The sequence below is a fragment of the Silene latifolia genome, chromosome Y (assembly GCF_048544455.1).
Source record: "Silene latifolia isolate original U9 population chromosome Y, ASM4854445v1, whole genome shotgun sequence".
Classification (NCBI taxonomy): Eukaryota; Viridiplantae; Streptophyta; class Magnoliopsida; order Caryophyllales; family Caryophyllaceae; genus Silene; species Silene latifolia.
This window is the reverse complement of record NC_133538.1, coordinates 263,044,777-263,065,892: the sequence shown is the minus strand read 5'-3', so window position 1 is coordinate 263,065,892 and position 21,116 is coordinate 263,044,777. Positions and strand designations below refer to the sequence as shown.

The window sequence follows — 21,116 nt, the reverse complement described above, 5'->3', positions numbered from 1 at the left end:
ATTCGGTCTGTCAGGGTGTCACAGAAATGGGGGTTTTGATTGTATTGACTAAAACTATTAAGAGGTTAAGGAAGGAGAGGTAAAAATAGAAGGATTTAACAATAAAGAGAAGGGAATATGCTAGGAGTCGGTCCACCGTGGCAGCTATACTATCGGAAATACTAAGGCGATTAGACTATTGATAAGAAGAGCTATGGTCGTCACCTTTCGGTCCTTAAACCGCCCTAGAGCGTAAATAGCTTAGCTTTCACCCTCACTACAATACCCTATTGTAATTAAGCAAGCCTTCCCTTCCAATCTTTCGATCGAGGTCGGGGTTAACTAAATTTATTGGTCTCCAGCATGCATTCATTCGACCAGATAACAATTAAATTGCCTAACACAATTCTTTTCGCAAGGCTAATCTACTCAAGTCAATTAAAACATGCTACCACGGCTTCCCTAATCCTAACATACTACGGGATTAGCTAGACATAATAAAAGGGGAAACGAGAAATAAAGGAAGAACAATAAACATAAATAATAATTCAAGAAGAAAAGGAAGAGAAAGAATTAATACTGAATTATTGATCCGGAATTGAGAACAAAAGTAACAGTGAAAGTGACAGAAGAAAAGTAACGTGCGATGATCCCCCGGATAAAAAGGGAGAGCTTAAATGACGTCCTAAGCTTCCTATTTATAAGAAAATAGGATTAGCTAAACCTAATTGACGGAGAATAACTAAAAAGCCCAGCCCGTAGAAAAATCCACTCGATCGAGTGGAATAAAACCACTCGATCGAGCAAACCTAACTGAATCGCTTCGATCGATCGAGAAAATCACTCGATCGAGTAAAGGCATAAAAAGAACTGGTCGATCGACTAGATTAAGTGCTCGATCGACTGATTATTCATCCTAAAACCACTCGATCGACTAGAAAAGCACTCGATCGAGTGGATCTTGACTTCAGCAGCTCATAATTCACGTTAGTTTGACTTTGACTTGTTCTTTTAGCTCCCGAAACAGCTTCACGCATCCCAAGACAGCTATAATTCCCGCTCCAAATCTACTTTTCCTCCAAATGCATGCAAAACGGACGACAAATGGCCTGATTTCACTACTTTATGGTCCATTCCTGCAATTAAGACAAAATACACCAAAGTAGCATATACGGGGCATTTCGTAGCATAAAACCACGATAAAAGCATAGAAATACGTGCATAAAATAGGCTAAAAAGACTATATAAAATGCACGTATCAAATCTCCCCAAACCAAACCTTTACTCGTCCCCGAGTAAACTAAAATGCAACTAAAGGAACGGGAAAGATAACTCAGAGCTAGCTACAAATGCCCACTTAAGCCGATTTAATGCAGACAAACTAACACTTATAGCTAAATAGTCAAATGCAAACGAGTTGTAAGATGTCTATAACAAAGCTGAACCGTCGACCTTGCAAGACCTTTAATAATGGACTCTCACGGGTCACTCTTCTCTCATGAAGCAAAGGGTGAACATATATATGTAAGAGAGAAAGAAAAATAGTCGCTCACCTAAACTACGACCCACATAAACATGCATGCAACTAATATGATAGACAATTCTAGCTACCAAACATACATTCCAACCAAACAAGGTCCTGTCACAGCCGAGGGCTTACAAAAATATGGTAAAGTGAGGCAATGGGTAAGAAAAGGCAAAACATGTATGGGAATGTGGAGGTATAGGCGGCCAAGCTAGTACCTAAACAAAACCATATGAAACATATCCATTTCCAACTCAATTATGAATTAAGCACATGCCCTTCAATTGGCATAAAATCTCACCCAACCAAACTGAAAATACTCCTCAGTAAATGTAAATAAAGCATAGGAGCAGAAACCGTCAACCAATCAACATCTTTTTTTTCTTTTTTTTTTCTTTCCTTTCTTTATTTTTTTTTCGGTTTCTTCTTCTTTTTCTTCGAATTTTTTTCTTTTTTTTTCGAATTCCTTTTTTTCAACTTCTCTTTTTTTCTTCTTTTTTCACGTCTTTTTTCATCATCCTCCTTTCCTTCATAAATTACCAGCTCCAAGTCAACAGATACAAGCCAAAATTTGATACAATGAAATATATACCGCAAAACATACACTAAACTAGCTTGACAAGGCAGGCTAAATTTGGAATGTAGCTAAAGGTCAACTGGCAAATTTGGCTAATGTGAAGTTTATGGGTAAAAACGAAAGAAAAGGGAAATGTAAGCACCTCCCTGCATGAGACACCAACCACTAACCCGAATGTATGACGGCAAAAAGCAATTGAATTTCATATACGTGCAAATTAATGATACATGATATGCAAGGAGTAACTACTCACAATCCTACATGAAACTGGTCACAAATGACACCAGTTTATAAGGCTCTAAATCTTAGAAATTATAAGTAGGTTGCCAAAATTTCAGGTCAAGTCTATTCGTTCAGCTAAATTAAACATTAACTCGTAGATATGCAATAAGACAAAGCTAAAAGATGGCAGTTTATTGCAAGGTTTAAGCAAAAAGACAATTATAGTGCAATTTCATCACTGAAATCCACCGTTCCGACTCAACCTATATGCCAAAATAAACATGAAATTTTTGAATTTTAACAATTTTTTTCAATTTTTAGGGAATTTTTGAATTTTAACGAAAATAAACAACAATGCAAACATAAATTAAATGTGATAACTGAAATGCAATAAAAACAACATGCAGAAACAGATATGGATGCATAACCTCCCCAAACCAACCCGTACAATGCCCCCATTGTACCAAAACATGGAAAGGAAACGCAAACTAAAAGAGAAAAAAGAGTAAAAGCGGAAAAACTCACAAAATGCGCGAATAAGGGGACCTCCCCAAACCGACCATGAACATGGGAGGTTGCTAAAGGCCCGGAAACCATCTCAGGAAGCTAATCCATGTCAAATACACTCGATATCCGTCCAACAGTGGTCGATCGAGTGAGTGGGCATCCAAGAACTGCTCGATCGAATGGTGCTGTGGTCGATCGAGTGGTTTTCTTTCTGCAGGCGATCGGTCGAGTGGAATATCTGCTCGATCGACAGGAATTGTCAGCAAAGGTGCTCGATCGAGTAGGAAAACTACTCGATCGAGTGATTCTCAGTGTGTTCCCTGCATAACGCAATAAAAACAGCCCGTAAACTAACTAGACAAGCATACTGAGAAAGTCTATGGTATAAAAAACATTTATTACAACTGGAATGAAATAAAAACAAAAGAAATAAAATCGCTGGGTTGCCTCCCGGGTAGCGCTAGCTTCAGTCAGGTCCCAGCTCGACCTTCTTTTTCTTCGAGCCCCTCTAATTAGTCACAATCAAAACTGCTCAAAGCGCCCAACATCAAATCATATATCTGCGCATGTGCTACACAAGAGCATAAGTAGCACCATAGTGGAACAAAAGTATAGGAATTAAAAATGTTTAACTGTTTAAGTTTAACAAATTTCCTATGGGAGCTCCTAAATTTATCCACATAATAGAGGAGCGCGGGAGCAATTGTTAATAGAGTAGTGTATCGTTTCAGATTAGCAATTTTGACATGATAAGTACGGTGAAAGGCAGTTAAATTATACGTCCACATGGGAGGGGGTATGGCATTAAAAGAATTAGCACGAATCAAACGAGGTAGTGTACTTTGAATAACAATAATAAAATTATCGCTAATTACCTCAGGTAAGTTGCTCTCAATGGAATCATTGACAAAAGAATGCAATACCTCATCCGTGCTAGGAGCAAATACCGACTCAGCTGTCCCTTCGTCGCCCTCAGTGGAATTCAGCCCATAAATCTCAGCTTCAAGTGTATCCGACCCGGCTTCGAATAAGGGTAGCTCACCGTAACCGTCATCATCGTCAAAATCGTCGCCTAAAACGAACCCAACTATCATATCATTGCTCTTGCTGGCCAAATCAGTCGATCGAGTAGAATTTTTACTCGATCGACTACTTCCCTCCCGCATTTCACTCGATTGAGCAACAAAATCACTCGATTGAGAACTATCCTCCTGCATTTCACTCGATCGAGTAGAGATATTGCTCGATCGAGGACTTTCTTCTGGAAATTCACTCGATCGACTACTTTTAGTTACTCGATCGAGTGATTCTTCTTGCATAGGGCTGAAATCTTCGTGTGGGGCGGTGAAATGTGATAGAAACTCGTCGTCGGAGTCATAAAAGTCATCCTCAGCATTGGGCAACACGGTTTCTTCATGGGAAAAACCGCTCTCAGCAAGGTATACCTCTTCTGGTTGCCCATTATCCGACTCACCGCTAATCGAGCTATTTGTGACTCCAGCTCAAGGATTCGAGCGTCCATATGTCTGTCACTCTCTTGCACTTTGGATACAAGCGTCCCCATTAAATATGTCGGCTCCCGCGATCTCTTCTATCTCGTATCTCGGTGCTAATCGAGCAATTACGGACTCGAGCTTATCAACTCGCGAGACATATTCTTGCGCTTCGAATGCAAGTGTCTCCATCAAGGACTTCAGCTCCGCAAATTCTTCTTCTTGTATATCGGGAGGATCTTGTTGCGGTGGCCATTGATAGGGTGGATATGGCGGCACAACTACAGCTGCATTGTGCTCAAGAAGATACCACATCCCCAAGATTTCTTCCTTTCCCAACTAGCGGGTTTTTCGGCTTGGGCTTCAAACCGAGCAATTAGTTCGGAGACAGATGTCATCTTGGCAAGAGGGATCGAAGGTACTCAAGCCTTCCCTTCGATAATCTCCCTCGTGCTTTGTCTTAATAAACCTGTAGGCCTATCAAAACAAAGACTAAAGAAAAAGATAAGAACAGCCTCAAGGTACTTAGTCTTCCCTTGAGGCGAAAGGATAAACAAAATAAAACAGATAAAAAGCGTCGCCTCCCCAAACGAACGCGCAAAATTTGATACTTGTCGTTTCGTACCAAAAATAAATACCTAAGTTACTACTAACAGAAGTCAGCGGTAAGTAGGGTCGATCTCCACAGGGAGGCTAAGTTGCTATCTATCTGTTTAATTCGGTCTGTCAGGGTGTCACAGAAATGGGGGTTTTGATTGTATTGACTAAAACTATTAAGAGGTTAAGGAAGGAGAGGTAAAAATAGAAGGATTTAACAATAAAGAGAAGGGAATATGCTAGGAGTCGGTCCACCGTGGCAGATATACTATCGGAAATACTAAGGCGATTAGACTATTGATAAGAAGAGCTATGGTCGTCACCTTTCGGTCATTAAACCGCCCTAGAGCGTAAAAAGCTTAGCTTTCACCCTCACTACAATACCCTATTGTAATTAAGCAAGCCTTCCCTTCAAATCTTTCGATCCAGGTCGGGGTTAACTAAATTTATTGGTCTCCTGCATGCATTCATTCGACCAGATAACAATTAAATTGCCTAACACAATTCTTATCGCAAGGCTAATCTACTCAAGTCAATTAAAACATGCTACCACGGCTTCCTTAATCCTAACATACTACGGGATTAGCTAGACATAATAAAAGGGGAAACGAGAAATAAAGGAAGAACAATAAACATAAATAATAACTCAAGAAGAAAAGGAAGAGAAAGAATTAATACTGAATTATTGATCCGGAATTGAGAACAAAAGTAACAGTGAAAGTGACAGAAGAAAAGTAACATGCGATGATCCCCCGGATAAAAAGTGAGAGCTTAAATGACGTCCTAAGCTTCCTATTTATAAGAAAATAGGATTAGCTAAACCTAATTGACGGAGAATAACTAAAAAGCCCAGCCCGTAGCAAAATCCACTCGATCGAGTGGAATAAAACCACTCGATCGAGCAAACCTAACCAGAAACTGCTCGATCGACCGAGAAAATCACTCGATCGAGTAAAGGCATAAAAAGAACTGGTCGATCGACTAGATTAAGTGCTCGATCGACTTATTATTCATCCTAAAACCACTCGATCGACTAGAAAAGAACTCGATCGAGTGGATCTTGACTTCAGCAGCTCATAATTCACGTTAGTTTGACTTTGACTTGTCCTTTTAGCTCCCGAAACAGCTTCACGCATCCCAAGACAGCTGTAATTCCCGCTCCAAATATACTTTTCATCCAAATGCATGCAAAACGGACGACAAATGGCCTGATTTCACTACTTTATGGTCCATTCCTGCAATTATGACAAAATACACCAAAGTAGCATATACGGGGCATTTCGTAGCATAAATCCACGATAAAAGCATAGAAATACGTGCATAAAATAGGCTAAAAAGACTATATAAAATGCACGTATCATGGGTAGTTTTGAATGCTTGGGAATTCTCCCTCGGGCGCGGTGGCGGAGGATTGGAAAAGAGTCGACGGTAGGCGTCGTCGAGTCAGGTGATTCTCTCAGAGAGGCTGGCTATGGCTCCTCAACTTGTTAAAACATAGTGAGCATAGTGGCAGCACTAAACACAAACACTCCGTCTGAAGAATCTTTTCCCGAAGTATTCACGTCATCGTCAATCGACAGGATGAGGTGAGAGGAGTCTAGGGTCGGCTCATCGTCAGAGATGGCGTGGATTCCCAGAGGGTTCGTCTTGTTGTTCGGCTTAGTTGGTGGGGGTAGAGGGAAATCTCCTTTCTCAATCATGTCTTGAATGAGGTGCTTGAGTTTGAAGCAAGTTTCGGTATCATGCTTTTTTCCCTGGTGGTACTGACAGTAGGCACTAGGGTTCCAGAACCGGGACTTCTTGGCATCGGTCGGATCCGGGGTGGGACCGATCGGTCATAACTTCCCCTGGTCCATGAGCCTTTTCAGGGCAGTCGCATAAGTTGACCCTATGTTGGTGAACACCCTCTGGGGGCGCTCAGTTCTCTTAGCAGATGGTTCGACGAGTTTAACCTCATCAATCTTGTTAGTCTGGCCGTAAGGGCGAGATCCGGTTAAGGTGGATCCTTGGTAGCCTCTGCCAGTGGTTTTGGCCAAGACACCCTTTCGGAGGTCATCTTCAATACGTGTCCCCAGAATCTGCAGATCTTGGAAGGTCTTGATATTCTGATACCTCAGTAGGTTGGCAAAAACTGGGCAGAGGTTGTTGACAAAATTTTCCACCAAAGTTGATTCGCTGGGCTTACTGACCAGTTGAGTACTCACCCTCCTCCAACGGGTCAAGAACTTGGTGAACCCTTCCTTATCGTTCTGGGTTAGCACCTCAAGAGTGCGGGTATTGGCCTGGATCTCGACATTGTCGGCATACTGTTTGGCAAACTCAACTGCGATCTCATCCCAAGTAGTAAGGTTTTTCGGATCAAGGGAGTAGTACCATTGGCGAGGGATCGGTTCCAAAGAGGATGGGAAGATCCGGGTAAAAAGTTCCTGTTTGACCCCTTTAATGGCCATGTAGTCCGTGAAAGCACGGATATGGTTGAGTGGGTCCTCCACTCCTTTGAACTTAGGCACATCAGTTAGGGTGAAGTTTTCAGGTAGTTGATCCCCAACAGGTTCGAACCTTCGGTTGTTCTCAAGATGGATACTGTTGCCCCGGGCTAGGAGCTGTTCCTCCAAAAGCTTTAGCCTCTTTTCAGTTTCAGTAAGAGGTGAGGTATTATGTTCCCCATTTTCCTTGTTTTCCAGGGCGTCGATACGGGTCTCGACGCGATCTAGGGTGACCTTAAGAGCGGTAAGCAGGCTGGCTAGTTGATCAGTCGTGACATCTCTGTTGTTATCATTGTTGTTGGACGAAGCTGAAGACGAGGCCATGGCTCTGAGGCAGAAAAACGGCTCACATTACAACTCAATCCGACACGGTTCAAAGACTGAACGCAGACAACACAAAGGACGGGACAAAGACCAGACTCAACAAGACGAGGGTGACCGTGTGTGGTTCCTCGGTGCTGACTCGATTTATGACGTGACGGTGTTTGACCAAACCTTTGACACGAGTCCAACATAACGGCGCGACGCCATTGGAAGGGTCTCGTGGTGAGACGACTCATAATTAAAGACCCATAAGTACGTTTGCTTTGACTCGATAGACACGAGGCGGAATTGGAATGGTGGACTGAAATTTCGAAAATAGAGTTTTTCAAAAGATTCATTTGTCGCTTTAATGGACGGCTTCCGAAGATAAAGATCTCCGCAAGTCGGTCAGTTGAAGGGTTGTCTTAAGTTTATTTGCAAAAGACTGTTTGAGTTTGAGTCGGCTCGGAAAACAGTGTATTGTTTCCCAAGACGGTTTTGAAATTCAAAATTGTATGTTTTGAAAATCGAGTTTGAAATGTTTGAAGAGGTCTCGGGGATGTTGCATGGTCCTCGGGATCCCGAAAGTGTCTCGAGAAAAAGGGTGTGTGCTTTTCTCGGGTTTTGAAAGAGCCATTGTCGGCGCGAAACGGGTTAAAATCCGTGTCTAGACGCGACGATTATAACGGCACAAAAAGGTGATTTGAAATGGTTGTAGAGAACTGGGTTTGAAAATCGTCATTATGACGGCCTAGAAAGACGCGTTGAAATGGTTATAAAAACCGGGTTTTGAAATCGTCATTATGACGGCCTAGAAAGGCGTGTTGAAATGGTTATAAAAAACCGGGTTTTGAAATCGTCATTATGACGGCCTAGAAAGGCGTGTTGAAATGGTTATAAAAACCGGGTTTTGAAAATCGTCATTACGACAGCCTAGGAAAGCGTGTTGAAATTGTTAATAAAACCGGGTTTTAAAATCATCATTATGACGGCCTAGAAAGGCGTGTAACGGTCGGCGAAAGACCGAGGTTTGAAATGGCCATTATAATGGCGCAAAAAGGTGATTTTGGAAGTTTGAAAATGACACAGAAGGACTTATGATCAAGTAGCACATAAGCATTCGCAGTTCATTATATTATGCATTATGCTGACACGGGTTTTGGCTTAAAAGAGTGGGTTACACACCAAGCGATCAAACCCAGATTTGCGAGAGGGATTCCAATCCAAACAAAATGTGTAAGGAGAGTGCCCTAGTCTCGTGCTCGAAAGTGATGAAAGCTCTTTGACGAAACAAAAATGTGTAACGTCAATGGTATGCTTGACTCAATCAGGATTCGAAACGCGGGGATGAGAAAACTCACGCCGACGAGACGAGCCAATTGGTCGAAAAGGGTTAGGTTGTGGGCACGGACAAGCAACCCGACCGTGACCGTAATATCAATTAATGCATTCCAACCAAGACATCATTCGAGTCTCACCATCTAGGGATCACAAAGACGTAAGTGTCCTAATTTTCCCCAGCAGAGTCGCCAATCTGTGGACATGGCCCACCTGTGCATGCCCAGTCGATCTGTAGACAATGGCAGCGTTCTTTTTGAAAGCCACGCTCGGCGGCGTTACAAATGCCTTCGACCGGATCGTTAAAAGATCGGTCGGTTTCGTCTTGGTAAGGGTCTCGAAAATATTAGAGATGTTCGAAGTCGCCACCAAGCATTTGTGAGATGCCTGGAACCCGTTCGAAATCCACTTTATACCTCGGTCAAATCGAAGCACAAAGCAGCGTTTGACATAGACACTAAAGATAAGGAAATCGTCCCTCTTTAGCATCCTATCTCTAGAATGACTCTCGTACACCCTGGATAAGGTCGTTCACTATCCAAAGTTTTTGAGTAAGAGGTGAAGGTACGTATTGGGAAGACCTTTAATCAGACACCCAATAACGCCCGCGTTAGCGGCCTCTACTGGTCGATCTTGGTTGGTTGAATGCAAAAGTTGATAAAACGGTTTAAATGCGTGAATGCGCATCCAATAATTTAAACCTAACATGTGAGAGCTTTCTAAGTCGGTTGATTTAATCCAAGTATCAAGTATAAGATGTCAAGTTGGATTAATTATTGATTTGCATGCAAGACCGAAATTAAACATCTATTTACCGTATTAGGTTTAGGGTGTATAACATGATCCATTTGTCTTAGTAAGGCATTTTGCAAATATGATATTGAATAGTCGTCTGATCCGTCCTATATCCGGGCAAACGAGAGTCGGGATCATCCTAGACTAATGCTGGAAGGGAACAGACCCTGTATCAGGTGGCTATATGAGGCGCGAGCCAGCCGGTGATACAAAGGGGCCTCCCTCTGGTTTTGAAAATGAGAAATGGAGGGCCTGTTTAGGCACGGGTTAGTCCACGGTTTATATGTCGTGTTCTGACCTTTTAGAAAACGTTATAAAACGTGTTTAGAAATGGGCATTTGAACCCGGGTTGGTTTGAAGGGGTCGTTTAGACCGCATTTGTTGATTTGATGAACTAGACTCGAATAATCATCATTACTTGGATAATATTCGGTGTCGGGTTCGATTTGAGAAACTTGACATGAATAGTTTTGAAAGTAATTGTGGACTAATTGTTTTAAGTCCATTTGAATGTTATTAGTCGATAATCATCATCGTACCCGGGTTAAAATCCGGCATAGTATGTGGAACCAAGGATGACTTTGTGTTGGGGACTAATATGCTTGTTTGAAAATGTTAAGAAATGAAATAAAAGGTTTTAAAATACTATTTAAATGTCATTAACCAAATATTATCACCGAAACACGGATTTAACCGTCATGGTATGAGGAACCAAGGGTGAAAAATGGTTTATGGTTAAAACAAATAAAATAAAATAAAGAGGGTTCGAAAGTATTTGGAATGGTAAAAACCGATTACAAATATGAAAATGAATTAAAGAGAAATGACGAGAACAAACGCGGTTGATCTCTGGTCTGAACACCCCATTTAGGCGCGGGCAAGTTGGCGATCTAAGGGGCTTCTGCCTCAGACCAAAAATCAGTTTTGGCTCGTTTATTCCATGTTTTGGTTCATGTTATGCACGTTTTAGCATGTTATAGTCATGAAACAAATTAAAACATAATAAAAGAGGATTTTTACACCCTCATAATTACATGTTTGGTTATGGCGAGTGACCGACGTAAGTGTAACAACTCGTTTGATCGGAAAAAACTCGGTTTAAAACCGTTTTGGTAAGTAAAAAGAGTGTTTTGATGTTAATGATGGTGTAGTGGTCGAAGGGGTCGGTCAAGTGATTTAATGCACGATGACGGTACCAAACAATGTGTAAGGCTCGTGTTTACGATCGGTAGGTCGTAAATACGCGTCGGGTTGTGACTTAAGAAGTCGAGTCGAGAATTTTAAGGGAGAAAAGAGAGGGGCGGACACTCGCGTAACTCTCAAATGGGTGGCATTTGAGGGGTATTTATAGGGAAATGAGTGGTTGTGTGAGTTTTGATCGACGTGGCCACTTGGGCTGCTCAAAGAGGCGCGAGCCACGTCGTGGTTCTTCAAGTTGTATTGTCACTTTCACAACAAACGCAATCATGATTTGTTTGATCCTAGGTTTTGTAGTCACATGTTTGGTACTTGACCAACATGAATCCGGGAAAACTTAAGGTAGAAGGTTTGAAATGTTTTGTTTTTGGTGGTTGACTCGGTTTGACTCGTTGTTGGAGTCGGGATTTGAATTTTTGAGTCGGTTTTTGGTCCGGTGTCGATTTTGACTCTAGTTAGTGTCATTACGACCCCGTCATCATGCATTTAAAACTCCAGGTATTTTTGAAATGTTTTGAAATATTTTATTTTCGAAATCGTTTCAAGTTTTCCGACATAAAGTTGTACACAAACTGTCGATCAAACGCCGCGATTCCAAAACATGTTGTAGTCCGATAATCATCGGGTGTTTGTTGGAGTCTCAGCAGATACTGGGTATCTACACATTGCAAAATCCTCTAAGGTTACGCCGAACTCCACGAACTCCATGTGGAACGACTACGTCGTGTCCCAGTACCGATCCAACATGGCACGGATCAGACACATGTTCGACCTATTCGAAACCTGTGAATATCCCGCCAAGCGGCCACCAACGGCCCAAAAGCCGACCTCTCTATCAACGCCCTCGTCCCGGCTCGGAAAACGTCGTAAAAGCCCAGGCAGTTAATGAAGCCCGAGAAAGTCTTCATGGTGCCGATCTCCTGAAATAAAAAACAAACAACGTCAGAACACCTATCCAGGTCTGATACTTCAAAAGTGACGAAAGTTCAATCAGGTGACACGACTCACCAAGCCCTCGTGAGCACGGTAGGAGACGTGCATGTCCAGTCGAAGCAGCCCAAGCAGGCGTCGTCCGCAGGTTCAGCCCTCGCGGGGCTATAACCCGTCTAGCCTCACAACTCACGACGTCTGCATCATCCTCAATCGTCTCCGCCCTCCGTCTCTTCTGACCACGAGACTCAACGTGACGGATGGAAGGCATCTCAATGACCCTAGCGACGTTCCGTAACGTCCGTCTGGTCGGCCGAGGAGTCCGCCTCCTCGTAGAAACCCTCCTCCCAGAGGTACCAGCCTCAGACTCAGTGATGCGATCCCGCTAAGTGTTCACAAATTAAGATGTGGTCGTTGGGTCACGGTCGAATCAAAACACAATTTATAGCTTCACAAACAACTCTACAATTAGTAAAGAGGCAAGTAAAGGTCGGATCCCAAGGGACGGGTATTGAAATGAGATTTCTATTGCAACTAGTGGTGTCTAAGGGGTGTCACAAATTGGGTTGATGTAGAAGGTCACTAAACTAAAATAGCAATGAAAATAAACAAGCAAGATGAATTAAAGGGGTGTAAACAATTGATTAAAGGCACTAGGGTGTCATGGGATCATAGGGGAATCATGGGATATGATCATACAAACATGTTCTCAAATTATAAGCAAGCAATTATTGTTGTGATGGATTGAGTTGGGTTATATCTTACAATCCTAGGAAAGTTTGGGTCCCGGAGCCGAATCGATTAGATTGTACAACACCTACAAGTCGACTTAATCTTCCCTACTCAACAACATGCATGGTCTAATGAGACTCGAGTTGGGTTATGTCTTACAAGTCTCATTGAAAAGATAGGAGATGATAGTAAATGCAAGGATTCATAGGCTTAGCATTTCATCAAATATAACATGTGCATGAGTTGAGATCAAAACAAGCAAGCAAATAAAACATGAAAGCATATTAATTTAAGCATGAATCATTCCCCATGTTGGTTTCCCCTAATCATCCATTAACCCTAGCTAAGAGACTACTCACTCATTATCATGTTGATCATGCTAGCAAGGTTGTCAATCATACCAACAATATGAAACATGATGAATAAATGAAAGTAATTGACAATAATTAAAAAGGGATTAAGAGATTATACCTACTAATGATTCCAATAATAAAGCAAAGATAAAAGAAGTACTTGAATGCTTGATTGAGAGGTTGTCAATCTCCCAACAATAACCCAAATAATCTTCAATTACCCAAAATAAAGGATGAACAAAAGAGAGATTAAAGAACTAAAACTTGGATTAAAACTTGATTAATACTTGATTACAATATTAAAGAGAGATTTGATTGATATTAACTACACTAATTATTGATAAGAAGAACATGCTCCTTTAATTAGACTAATGGGGTATTTATAGTGGAAATTAGGGAGGATGCATTAGGGTTAACTAAGGGCTAAACTAGTAATTACACTTTTTAGATTGAGCAAGGAGGAGCCGGTATTTTCCGAGAGAAGGGCTTCTTTCTTCGTAGCTTGGAGAAGACAATCCGTGTTGTGCTGGAATCCGGGCGGAATAGGTTCGGGACGAACGGATTCTGGCGTTGGAATCCGAGCGGATTCAAGGGAATCCGGACGGATTGTGGAGGGGGAATCCGAGCGGATTAAGGCAAAGCCGCTCGGATTGTGCTGCTGCGGGACGGACGGATTGGTGACAATCCGCTCGGATTGTCAGTCAACAACAAATCTTCTTCTTTTCTTCCCTTTTCTTCATAAATTCCTTGGGGACTCAAGGATCCTTTCTCAACTTTGCTCTTCTACTATATTATGTACAAAGGCCTTCTAATCTTGTGTCTCCTTGATGCTTGGTCATTGAATTCGATCAATTTAGTCTCGTTTTGCCATGAAAATGCAAGATTCTTACTCCTTTCCTACCAAGGGATCAAAATCTCAAAGAATATGCAAAACAAAGAACTAAAGATAATAAATGACCCAAATAGGCACTAAAAAGTATGGGAACAAGGCTAATTCGGGGGCTAAATATGCGCCAATTATGGTCACATCAAATATCCCCAAACCGAACCTTTGCTCGTCCCGAGTAAATAGGTGACAAAGACTAGGACCAATACTAACCTATCCTAATAATATAGCCGATATGAGACAATTAGCGGGTCTCACTCCGCCCCTTCAACTCACAACAAGACAACCATGAGGTAGGATGCCTTCTTGCAAGGCAAGGTGGGTCTTGCCAAAATGGCGACACATCCAAACATTAAGCACATAAAATCACATAATGGATGCATCTACAAAAGAATAGCCACCTCCTCATCAAGTGGCGGAGGCACTAAAGAGGAACAAATTTAAGAGCATGTAATCCTTCACAAATACTAGTTCAACAAATTACTAAGTCTAAGAGGATGGCACTAAATCACCTCCAAATGGTGTTAAACTAGACTACTTTCGTCCTCAATTTCCAAATGCTTTCGTCAAGAGCGATCGGATGGTGGTGGAATGATGATCCCTATGATGCTAGTAGCATATGACATGACAAGTCTCGAATTCTCTACAAAAGTAAAGGTCATGGATCGTCCCAAACTCGACCAAGTGGCTTGACAAAAGGCTTTTTGGGAATGAAATGCTCAAATCTTTATTCACAACGGGTGGATATGACTAGTATTCAAAATTGTCCTCATTTCACTTTCACATTTCAAAAATTTAAGATGGGGTTTGTCCCTTCCGGGCTAGTGTCATTTGCTTTCGCCAATCGCTTATTAGGCAACCGGTTAACCTCTAGACAATAGCTTTTCGGGGTGATAGTCACTCTGTCTCTGGGCGGCCGAATTCACAACCGTATGGGGGCCCAATTCAATGGATCCCGCACCAAAGCACATCGAAGTGGTACGCCTCCATCAAAACAACTTAAATTTCTCAACAATTCATAACATTTGAGGTTTCCTTGGCATTACATTACTTCCACATGATAAAATTTCTTTGAAATGAGCACTTCAAGCTTATTGATAGAAAATATTTTTGGGTAGCCTTACCACAAGTTCAAATAAGGTCACCTAGACAAGTTAACCAAGTCCACATCGCATCACGGGGTTGGATAGGTGACTCACATGCAAACCCTTGACTAGGCCTTGGGTCATGGGTCAAAAGACACTAGTATGACACTATCTAGGGTGTTTTACAACCATTCTAGTAGGCAAAGTCTTAAGTTGAACAAGTATTTGTAATGGCTTAGTTGCTCTTGTCAAAGTTCCTAAATAGGCATTTTTCAAAACATTTCTAACATGCAACTACATGCCATGATGCAACTAATATAAACATCCTAATGCAAGTGATTCTATCAACTAATATGACATATAAACTAAATGCAAGTCCTAAATTCACATTGTTATACCGCATCAATCAAAATAAAGCCACATAGTCATTAACATAAAGAGGAAAAAGGAGATTGGAAAGATCATACCATGCGGTCTTCAATATCCTCATGTCTCGGATGTGGCGTAGTCAATCAATGTTAACAAGGATAGAACAAACACAATATATACAAGACAATATATACAAGACTACAACATGTTTTTGGGATTTTAATTTTCAAATTTTTATGATTTTTGAGATTTTTCAATTTTTTGGATTTTTGAATAAAAGTAAAATGTTAGAATTCCCATCTCCACACTAATATGGGCATTGTCCTCAATGGCCAAAATGATGGAAATTATGCAAAGATGATGCATGATTTCTATACTAAATGCAATCTACACTAAGCTACACTACATGATGCATGGTTTTTGTTATGACGGAGAGGATAATTTAGATTATCTCCCGTTGTGTATGCATTAACTTCCCCAAACCGAGTGATACACTATGGCTAATGTCCAAGGATGGGTGTAGTTCATGCACACACTATGCTATGCATGAAACTAATTTGTCATTTTGGATTTTGAAAATGGGAACAATAAAATGAGAATACCTCAATGGTACCGAGGTGTGAGTCCTCTAATGGGGCTAGGACTACTCCAACAATGATCAAAATTAATAAAATACAAAGAGAGAAATAGACAAACCATGAGAGGGTAGGAGTCTCCAAGGCTTGCTAATCTTCCATCATGCTATCATCATCACTTCCCTCATTAGAAGTGGCCACATTGCCACTTGCCTTGTCATTTGCTTCTTCACTTTATTCCTCAATATTATCATCAACTTCTTCATCATTACCAACAACCTCATTGTCACCCAAAACAACCCTAGATGCACCCGGAAATAAGACTTCTCTATCCGCCCAACTAGGCAAAGGACAAGATGGATCAAGTAGTCCTTGCCTAGCTAAGTGTAGGAGGGGTGGATATTAAGTCAAGTAGGCATTTTTCCGATATTCATAGGCTTGCTTGTGCATTGCTTGCATGAGAAGAGTCACATAGTCTTTCCCAACTTCAACTCCTTCCGGCTTGAACTCTTCATACTTAAAGGGGTAAGGTGGTATGACAATGGAAGAGGAGGGCATTTCAAGATCACCCTTTTGTTGTTGAATGATATACTCGGCCTCTTTGGAAAGGGGAAGTAGATAATTAGTCCGGTGGACGCTTAGACGACAAATCTTCGAAGGCAAGGTGAACGATCTAGCTTCACTAGTGAGCCATCCATACTTAGTGTCAAGGGGGTTATGGGCAACCCACTTGAACTTTTGAATCATAGTATGCATATCAACAAGATGGCCACCCTCCATTGCTTTGTACTTGTTATCCTTATTGAGGTTAGGATCAAAGTGCTTGGCTAGGATAGTGACTAGGCCGCCATTGACAATAACGGTCGTGCCCTTCTTCCCACAATCAATGTTGAGCCATCTATCTACGAAGAGCCTCAAATAATGGTAAGGCTTGGTGTGTACTATTCCGATATTCAAAGTCGATTCAAGGAGAATAAAATCAAGTCTTGTGAAATGGTTGGTATCTTTCCTAGCAATTATGGTGTTACCCACGACCTTGTGCCATACTGTTATGCCCGGATGGTGGACCAAAAGAGCACGACTCGCATGAAAATCCTCAAATTTCTTCCCGGAGATTGCCTCCCAAAGAGGTTCGGGGTCATACTTTCCATAACTCTTAAAATAACTCGGTTCATCACTAAGACCCAAAATTTCACCCAATTCCCTAAAGGTAATGCGTCTACTAACATTAGCTAGACGAAACTCGAGATTCTCCCTATTCTCAACTTTGGTGACTTTCAAGGAACTTAAAAATTCCAAGGTAAGGGAGGGGTATGTCAATTCCTTTGTTTCAAACAATTTCTTCAACCCCATGGTATTGAAAAAGGCTCTAGTTTGCTCAAGAACACCCAATTTTTCTAAGGTATCTTCACATATGAATTTGGTGGATTGTAATGACTTCATAGCAAACTTGACAAAGGTATTTCTATGGGTATCAGAAATAAAAGTTACCTCCGGATAATGCAAAAGTTGATCAATTACCGGAGTAGAAGGTGTTGTTGCTCCCATAGAAGGTTGTTGTTGTTGTTGCACTTCCAAGTTTGGTGTTGCTACCACCATAGCCAATGATTTCTTTGTTTGAAGAGCCTTTTGCCTTTGTGAGAGTGCCTTAGCCTTTGGTGCCTTTGTTGCCTTTGTTGCTCCCTTAGTCCTTGCCATTGATGAACTAACCAAGAAAAGAATGAAAAATCTTCAATTTGTAGTATGCCCAAATCGATTTGAAGGTGAAAGGCTTTGCCTTTATGAAATCAAAAATCAACTCAAAGGTTGAAGATTTTGTGCTTAGTTTTGATTTTTGTTGAAGAAGGAGTGATTGATTTATTGTTGGAGGGATGGTTTGATTTGTATTTGGTGAATGTTATTGAGGGATTTTGTTTTTGTGATGGAGAGGATGAGGGTTTTGATGTTGTGGGTAGTGTTTATGAATGAATGAATGAATAAAGGTGGGAGGGGTTTTAAAGAGACCGAAATTTTCGAATCTGCAGGGGCAATCTGTGCGGCTTCTGCCTAATCCGTGCGGATTCTGCTCTTTCTGGACTTTGCAAAACTCGCCTAAAGACGGGCGGATTCAGTAGAAGACGGTCGGATTTGCTTAACACGGGACGGGCGGATTTGCTTACAGACGGACGGATTTCAGTCCAGAAAATTTTGCTTGTTTTCCTCAGCTGCAAAGACAGACGTCTTTCTTTCAAGACGGGCGGATTCTACAAGACGGGTGGATTGCTTCTCAGGACGCCCGGATTCAGTCACAGTCAAGAATTTTTCAAAATTCAGCTCAGTTCAGGACGGGCGTCTTTTCTGCAATACGCTCGGATTACTGAAGACGGGCGGATTCTGAGGAATCCGCTCGGATTCTTCCCCTGTGTACACGGATTCAGTTCCATGCGTGCACAATGCATTTCCCATACCATTCTTCCATTCTTTCTTCAAGTCTTGTGTTCGTCATTGTGGGGGCACTACTAAGGCATGGATAGCCTAGGCAATAGCCATCCCCACACTAAGCTAAAAGCACTACACATCAATTGAAATTGTTAGTCCCTCCCTCACTTCTCTCAAACATGACAATTATTTTGATCAAAGTAAATAAAAATCCAAAGATGACAAAAATTCAATACAAGAATTGAAATGTAAGTTAGGGAGTTAGAAATATTTACAAGTGGTGGTTTAGGGAGGACTTCACCAAACTCTCATTCTTGATGAGATGTCAAGGGGGCATGTCCAAGGTGTTTTTGATGTTGCTCAACACCTTGAAAAAGTAATCGAAGGCTTGTTCATTATCATGGTAGAGGTTCTCAATAGACCTTGGCCCTTGTTGGTCTTGATCGATGGCATTACCAATGTAGGGATTAAAAATCCCTTCAAATTCGTCGTCCCAAAGACCACAAACTTCATTGAGTTGATCATTGAAAATCTCTTGCTTAGATGGAGACAACTCTCCCAATTTCTTCTCTTGGCCAATGAGGCCATCCTCTTCTTCCTTGGTTGATTTTGATGAGCTTTGCAAGCTTTCCTTATCACAATTCACTTGCTCTTTGAATGGAGCATCTTCAATTCTCTTCTTCCATTGGAGTTCCGATTTCTTCCTTTCATCCTTTCGGCTATAATGATCAATCATGAAACATGGTTCATGCAAATGAGGAGCTCTCATAGTCTTGTCAAGATTAAAAGTTATGCTTTCATCTCCCACTTCTAGAGTGAGCTCACCATGTTTCACATCAATCACCGCACCCGCGGTGTGTAGGAAAGGTCTTCCTAGGATGATTGGAATGTTGGAATCTTCCTCCATATCAACAATGACAAAGTCCACCGGGATGAAAAACTTCCCAATTCGCACGGGGACATCTTCCCATATCCCTAACGGTGTCTTCGTCGATCTATCGGCCATTTGGAGTGTGATGTTGGTGCATTTAAGCTCTCCCATCCCCAACCTTTTACTCACCGAGTACGGCATGACACTCACACTAGCCCCTAGATCACATAAGGCTTTGTTGATCGTTGTGTCGCCAATGGTACACGGTATTGTGAAGCTTCCCGGATCCTTTAACTTTGGAGGTGAACTCCCTTGAAGTATTGCACTACTCACCTTAGTGAAGGCGATAGTCTCAAGCTTCCGGATCGACTTCTTCTTTGTGAGGATATCTTTCATGTATTTCGCATAGGCCGGCACGTGATTGATTAATTCCGTGAAAGGAATTGAGACTTCCAAATTCTTCACAATTTCCATGAATTTTCCAAGTTGATCATCAAATTTGGGCTTGGCTTGACGACTTGGAAAAGGGAGTCTAATCACAATGGGCTCCTTCTCCTTGACCTTGTCTTCATTTTTCTTTGAACTTTCTTCTTTTGACGATTCTCCATCTTTGGAGTTTTGCAAAATTTCTTCCTTTTCGCTAGCTTCCACAACTTCATCCTCAACTTGCTTCTTTGGTGCTTCATACCTTGTACCACTTCTCAAGTGAATGGCACTAACCGTTTCATATCTAGGGGGATTACTTTGAGGTGGTAATTGCCCCTTTTGTCTTTGTGAGCTTGAAGATGCTAGTTGAGTCAATTGTGTTTCCAACATCTTGGTGTGAGCTAGAATGTTGTTGATGGTGGTTTCCTTTGCTTGGCTATCTTTTTGCATTTGAGTGAAAAATTCTTGTTGATTCTTTTGCATTTGGAGGACCGCTTTTTGGACATCAAAACCTTGGTCATTTTTGTGATTGTATGGATTTTGATTTTGGTAACCTTTGTTTTGATTGTAAAAGGGTCTTTTATTTTGGTTTCTCATGGGTGGTGGAGTGTATGTTGTTTGAGGGTTTTGAACATTTTGGCTTTTGTATGAGATATTTGGATGGAATTTGGTGTTTTCATTGTAAAAGTTGGAATAAGGGGTACCACTCTTGTATGCTTGGAAAGCATTCACTTGTTCATTTGTTCCCCTACATTCACCTTGGTCATGTCCCAAAGTTCCACAATTCTCACATATCCCACTAGGGATTGATGAGGATGTCGTCATGGCATTAACATGATGCTTTGATGATTTTGAGTTTTCCTCAAGTCTAGCCATAGCTTGTTCAAACTTCAAGTTGATTGTGTCAATGTGAACACTAAGTTGAGCACCCAATTGAGTAACGGAGTCCACTTCATGCTTTCCTCCTCTAGTAGCCTTGCGAGGTCTACTATATTGTGAGTTATGGACCGCCATTTCCTCAATCTTGTTCCATGTTTGATTGTCATCAACTTCGGTGAACATTCCATTTGATCCCATATTGAGAATGTTCCTAGAATCTTCATATAAACCATTCCAAAATTGTTGTACCAAAAACCATTCGCTAAGTCCATGGTGAGGACATGAGCGAAAAATTCCCTTGAACCGCTCCCAAGCTTCATACAAAGACTCTTCATCCCTTTGCTTAAAACCCGTAATTTGAGCTCTTAGCATGTTAGTCTTTTCCGGTGGGTAGAATTTTTTGTAGAAAGCTAGAGCCAACTTCTTCCAAGAATCTATTCCAAGGGTGGCCTTATCAAGGCCCTTCAACCATTGCTTCGCGGTGCCGATTAAGGAAAAAGGAAATAAGACCCATCTAATTTGGTCTTGAGTCACGCCCGTTTGAGAGATAGCATCACAATAGTCGCAAAAGGT

At 41.5% G+C, this 21,116-nt stretch overlaps 1 non-coding gene across 1 annotated transcript; it reads left to right on the top strand.

The window, feature by feature from the left end:
- The first annotated feature begins 20,808 nt into the window (after nt 1-20,808).
- On the top strand, nt 20,809-20,915 carry LOC141636941 (small nucleolar RNA R71). The gene has a single exon (XR_012541506.1). It is a non-coding gene; the product is annotated as a small nucleolar RNA R71 (small nucleolar RNA).
- Nucleotides 20,916-21,116: the final 201 nt, after the last annotated feature.